A 6,642-nucleotide genomic window follows, 5' to 3' on the forward strand; every position below is an offset into this window, starting at 1 on the left:
ATCATGGGGTATTTTTGGCAAGATTTGTTCAGAAGAGGTTTGGCCTTGCCTTCCCCCAAGGCTGAGAGCATGTGACTTGCCCTACTCAGAAGTAAAAACATAGAAAGGTCAACAGGGTATAAGTAAGGCTAGGATTGAAGTTTGAAAATTATCTGGGCTAGATTCAGAATTATAACTGTTTCAGTGCTGTATTCCAGCACTAGAATAGGGTAGCATGCACGGCGAGAGCAGGGCTGTGAGTGGGTGTGGAGGGCCTGACCCTTATTTCGCTTGAATGACCACAATAGATGCCTCCACAGGCATCTGGAACTGTCAAGAAAATATCCCTTATATCACGGACACTTTTAAATTCCTTGTCAGCCGACATGTTGACTCAACACAAACAATTGCATCTCTTTGAAGCAGAGGCTGCATGAAATACAAGAAAGTGTGGTGATAAGATGCTGCATGCATGCATTGTGAATGTAGAATACACACACACAGTCCTGCCAGAGTGAAAACTAGAGAGGGCCCCTGAACCTTTAATGGTTATTTAGAAGAGAGAATTCCAGCAAGTGTTACTTATTCACTGGTTTCATGACAAGCAGGACTTGCTGAAATTCCTTCCCCCGCACAGTTATTAATGGTACAGTTTTCACTAGGACACCCTGAGTTGGAAGTTTACATGGCCAAAGAAACTATGGAAAAGTATCAAAATGATAGGGGAAAGTAGAGAAACGCCAGGTAGAAGGGCATTTGTAGATCACTACTTTGTCTCATTAAAGAGATTATCACACGTGGCTTTAAACCACAATTAAAGTATGAAAATTGCACCTTTGGTGATACTTACTGCACAGTGTCACCTCCAACCCATAATTGCTGTGTCACTGAAAAGGGTGTCCTTTTTCATTGATGGGAGAAACATGTCAATAAGCTCCCAATCATGTTCCAGCCCCATTAGTCCTCAGGCGTGAAACATTGATGTGGCAGATCCGATATTGGCAGTCATGTGGTGTCATTTTTTCTTCCTCTCCCCCCTACTCCTTGCTATTCCCAAGCATCCTGATTCCCTTTTTTCTATTTTTTTTCTCTTTTAAAAAAAATTACATTACATTAGCATAACTCCAGAATTTTATTAAAATTTAAAATTTAAAAACACCCAGTAGTGAAACAGCCCCAGTCATGCAATTGTGAAGACTGTGATGGCTGCTCTCAAACTGCTATGTTTCCATTTTCATTAATTAATGTGCTTGTAACAAGAACAGGGCTTGTGTGGCAATGTCCCAAATCTAGAACAGAGCTTGTGTGATATTACTTTCTAGAAATAGTGAAATGTCCCTGTATTGTATTATTTAGATGTAATGGTGTTTTGCTCATATCCTCATGGATATTCTTCACTCTTTCATGTTTGATTGGGACTTTATCGCATGAGGCTCTTCTACTACTACAATAGTGTTGCCTGTAAAAATGCTATTCAATCAAGATTGCTTTCTTTCCTTGCACACCTTTAGAACCATTCCAGGATTACAGCATCTGCTTGGACCAAAAACCTTATCACACACAACAGCATTTGGGACTGCCCACCCACTCCTCCTTGAAGACATTATCTCCACCTCTTTTCATTCTTTGGTTCACACACAGAGGTCCCCCCACTGAAATATACATGGAAATAGTCTTACCTTTTCCTTGTTGTGGGTGCTTCTTGATTAGAATAGCTCAGACGTTCCAGATTTAACTAATTGCTTGCAGAGAAAAGTTACTGATAGTTGCAGATCTATCTGTCTGATCTATCTCTGATTTTCATGTGGCAATGATTACTATGTCTCAAGTAAATGGCAGACAGTTAACTAAATAAATGGCTTTTTATACTGTAAGATTATTTTGCCCTTTTCTCTTACATTTCCAGTTGTGTGTGTGTGAAGGAGAGAGAGAGAGAGAGAATGAGTGAATGAAAGTGCTAGCACACCATGGCATCATAGCATTGTAGTGATAGAGAGACTCTAGAACAGGGATAGAAAAGGAGGCGGGATAGTAGGATAGTAGACAGTTTTGGCTTCTCAGATAAGCCCTGGGATGACTTGGCAATGAAATTTTTTTCTGTACTGAAAAAAAGTTTTAAAATTTCTCATCATTATTTTGCCAGTTGAAAGGAAATCAAATTGAAATGTCCACCCCTTCTCCCATGATCACTATGTTTTCCCATCCAAGCACAATCACTGACCATCCCAAATTGACATTAAAGCACAGTTGAATTTCATACAGGAAAGCATAGCACAACAGAAGCAGGAAAAAAGCTATTAACAGATATGTTGTGTTAATAAAAAGAAACACTTTCAAAACGGTTTCTCACAGGAGAACATCAGACCCAAACTGAAGGCACTCTTATCTTGATGCAATTGCAATTTATCTGCATCGCAGAATAAGGCTCTGGGCCAAGGAAGTTCTACCTATTCTTATCCCACCATAGTTCCTTTGTCTTTGTTGTTTTAGGGCAGTATTACCCCACCACCACCACTTGTTGAGACTTTCAGCCAATATGTTGGCTAAACAAGTTCCCTCCCTTCTTCAGAATTCATGAGGAGCATTGAAAATGGGATTATAGGAGTGGCCTTTCATTGCACAATGCCAGTGACAAAAAACACCCTTATACAGTAATCCTTGAACTAGCCTTGTCCTCTGGACAAGACCAAATAAATTTAAACTGAACCAACACCAGTCTCAGACGTTTTAACATCCTTGTATGCAAGAGCCTAGCAAATTATTTATCTTTTGGGGTCAAAATACAAGGTACATTAAGTATAAAAGAAGCCCTTATTGCCACCGATTTTATTCAGAAGAGGAAACAGATAATAAGCAGCTCTTACTGCTGAGGAAGGCAACTAAACAGTGAATAATAAATAGCAATCCCTCATCCCTTCCCCTGCCTTGCAGCACTGGTTAGAAAAAAATCAGTTGGGAAAAGGGAATTCCTAGCTAACTAGCCCCCTGGAGCACCACCATCCAAATTTCTGCTATGTGGGTAGAAGAAAGCATGTGCTCCTATCCCATTCTTGCTCACTCCTCCTACACACTGTGGCAAGGGTCCAAAGGATTTCCTTCTGAGAAATCCAGAGTACCCATCCCTCCCTATTAGTGGTGCACCTTAGAGGTTTGGCCTGGAAAGAACAGCCGCTTCATCCTCTCAATCACCTGTATTCTCCCAGAGAGGGTCACAGCAATTGGGCTTAAGAAGCACATTTGTAGTGAGCTGGGCCTCTGCCACTAGGCAGATGGGTTTTGGAGTCTTTGTTAGCATGATGGCAAAATGTTATCAGCTGTCCTGTGGCATGAAAGGGTTAGTTTCCTTGTAGAATACTTTTTGCATTTGTTTTCCATTTTGAAACTAAGAGTAGGTCACACTTGCATACAGTACTTTGGTTTTCTTTGTTTGCTTCTGCCTGATACTGTATAACCCTCATGAGACCATCCTCCATAGGCCTCAACTGTACTCCAGGCCAAGTGCCACATATGCCCAGCAATGGGGTCGGAATTTGATTACCAGCCAAGGGATAGTCTGAGTATAATTTGTTTGGCTGTGGTAAGATACTGGATTCCATCAGCAAAAGGGCTGGAATGCTTCTCTGTTGTGTATCATCTGCGGCTTTATTTACCAGCAATAAAGCTTATGCTATAGCGATAATGTGTATCAGTGTTCAGCACCAAAAGAACTGGAACTACACCCATATCTGACAAAAGAAACTATGGCCCATTACAGGCCTCCCAAAAGGGGCGGTCTCGGGCCGCTGCCGGTTGCATTATTATTATTATTATTATTATTAAACTTTATTTCTATAGCGCTGTAATTATACACAGCGCTGTACAAAGTCGGTAAAATTAGGAGTAAATAAAAGCCTGCCCAAGGCGTACATTCTAAGATAATAACAATTAAAAGAGGAATAGATAAAATTACCATATAGAAAGGAAAAAACAGATTAAAAACAGCAGCAGCCAAACCGTGCGACTCCTCCACGCTGCAAAGAAGGAGCGTGAAAATCGCGCTCCTTCCGGCAACCTGGAAGAGACGCCACAAGTGCCAAAGCATGCACTTGCAGCGTCACTTCTGGGCCGCGACGTGTGGATGCATAGCGTCCGTTACGTCAAAATGGCGGCGGCTGTGTGGAACAGCCGCTGCCATTTGTTACAGACTCTGTCCGTAACAGGGTAAGGAGCGTCTGGAAGAGATGCCCCTTTTTCAAAATGGGACGTCCTTATGGCGGACTGTAACCCGCCTAAATCTCTCCATTACACTGTCCAGTGAACAGAGAGAATGAGGAGGCCGAAATGGGAAGGCCTCTTGCTCCTCTTGCTTCACAGGTGGAACCATGCAGTGGGAGAGGGAGAGGGTAGGTGAGCAACCAGGAGTAACACAAACATCACATGTCAGTGAAAAAGAAGGGTTGAATGAGTGTGTGGAGGTTGTGGCCACTGCATCTTGCTGGCCCCTTCTCTATGTGGCAAAATCTATGTCAGCCAGAAGGAGAAGTCACTTGGGAAAGCAATTGAAAGGATGAAGTGCTGTTTGTTTTGTTTCCACTTCTTTTTTTGCACCATCCAGACAGAGCAGAAATTTATTTCTGATCAAAATATCAGTGTGAAAGCTGAATAAAGTTGACTAGCTTGAATAAGGTTGAAATGGTGGAGTTATTTTTGAAGGGGAATCAATTTTGACTTTTTGGTTTGATGGCAACAAGTGCTGGAGACCGTGGTTGAAAACACACTGCAGAAATAATCCAGTTTGAGAACATTTTAACTGCCCTGGCTCAGTGCTAGAGAATCCTGGGAATTGTAGTTTATTATGGCACCTGAGCTCTCTGACAGAGACAGCTAAATGTCTCACAAAACTACAGTTCCCAGAATTCCCTAGCATTGAACTGGGCAGTTAAAGTGGCCTCAAACTGGATTATTTCTGCAATGTATTTTGGACTCATGACTCACAAAGTAAGTACAAAAGGGAAGGAGAGCTCCCGCAGACTCTGTGAAGGCCATCCATGACCCTACCAGGGACTCATGGATCACATTTTAAGAGTCTGAATAAAAGTTATGAACTTGGGGAAAAAAGAGTTTCATTTAGATTTTGTCTGTCCTCATAAGCAATAGCTGTTGACTACCTGCTTTTTCTTCAGAACAAAAGTGCCTGTGTCAAGCACAGCTTTTTTTATATAAGTGTTCTTAACATAGTGACCTTTGTGTCAAGGAGAAGGAGGAGCTATTTTCCCTCATCTTTTCTCTTTTGGACAATTCAAAAACAGTTTAATTTGCAATGAGTTCAAGAGACACCAGATGAGAGAGATTTGGTGGTTTCTCCTGTCCATTTCCCTTTGCTAATTTTAGACTACCCCCTCCCCATTTTTCGGGGTAATTCTTGTTAGTAGCCCCCTCCCTGCCCCAGGAATGTATTAATGCTTTTCCTCTTCCCTACAGCTGCTTTGTTTGCAGAGAAGTCTGCTCAGGATTCGTGTTCCTGGCAGGAAACTGTTTCAGCTAAAGAGAAAGGGTGTGTTTGTCAAACTCAAATCTCACACGGGATACAAAAGAGTCTCATTAACTTTCTCATTTAGTGCACCATGCCAGAGCCTCAGCTGCGCCATCCACAAGAGAAACTGGAGAACTTTTTCTCTTGACTAAATCCTCTACCAGGAAAAAAAATAATGCACATATACATTGAACATAAATAAAATTGAACAAGCTTAAAAACAGTGCACATTCCCCATGTGTGGTCCACCAATAGTTCTTGTGCAGTTCACTTGCACAAGAAAATAAATCCCTCCCTTCTTCTTTGACAACTATGGGGCTAAACAGACCAGCCAAAAGGGCCGGCATCTGGGCGGAGTGAGGGCATGGTGGATGAACGACGCACATCCCAACTCCACTTCCAAGCCACTGTCATCCCAACTGCCCTACTGCACAGCAAGTGGCATTACGGTGCTCCTTTGGCACAGAATTCTGATGACACATGCCAAAAGGAGCACTGGAAAATGGGGCCACCTGCCTTGGCGGGATGGCCCGGTTGCCGCTGGGGGAAAGCCCCACAGACGGCTGGAGGCCTCTTCCAGCTTGAGCAGCCCTCCAGACCCGGGCGCGGGGGCCGCTCAAGCCGTGATTGGCTCGGCCAGGGGGGGAGAAGGCGGTACTTCCTCCCGCGCTGCTGGGACTACAGGTCCCAGCGGCCTTTGCGGGAGGAAGTGCTTGCCGATTGGGCGGCGTCATTCTCGGGCGCCGCCCGGGATTGGAGGGAGGCCAGGAGGCGAGCCTTGCTGCCCCTTGCCGGCCTCCCATTGGTCCACAGGCCTACAAAAGGCCACGAGGTGTCTGAGGACAGCGCCATTGTTGCTTGGCTCACCCACCCACCCTCCCTCTATGGGATTGGGTTGTTGTCACAACTTTGCATGGCGGTTGCATAGGTCTAGGATCTGGTGGGTGTGGTTTCCAGGGCTGCGTAGCGCTGGATCGGGAGTTCCTCTGGACACGGGGGCGCTGCGAGCGATGCAGTATTGCCATTGCGGGGGCATCACCAGCACAGCGTCCTCCATTGGCAAGAGATAGGGCAGCAGTGGATATGCGGTTGATGGAGTGTGAGCAACAACCCATAATCTCTTGCCATCCTGAAGCTTGGCCGTGACCAAG

The sequence above is a fragment of the Sceloporus undulatus genome, unplaced genomic scaffold, assembly GCF_019175285.1.
Source record: "Sceloporus undulatus isolate JIND9_A2432 ecotype Alabama unplaced genomic scaffold, SceUnd_v1.1 scaffold_15, whole genome shotgun sequence".
Classification (NCBI taxonomy): Eukaryota; Metazoa; Chordata; class Lepidosauria; order Squamata; family Phrynosomatidae; genus Sceloporus; species Sceloporus undulatus.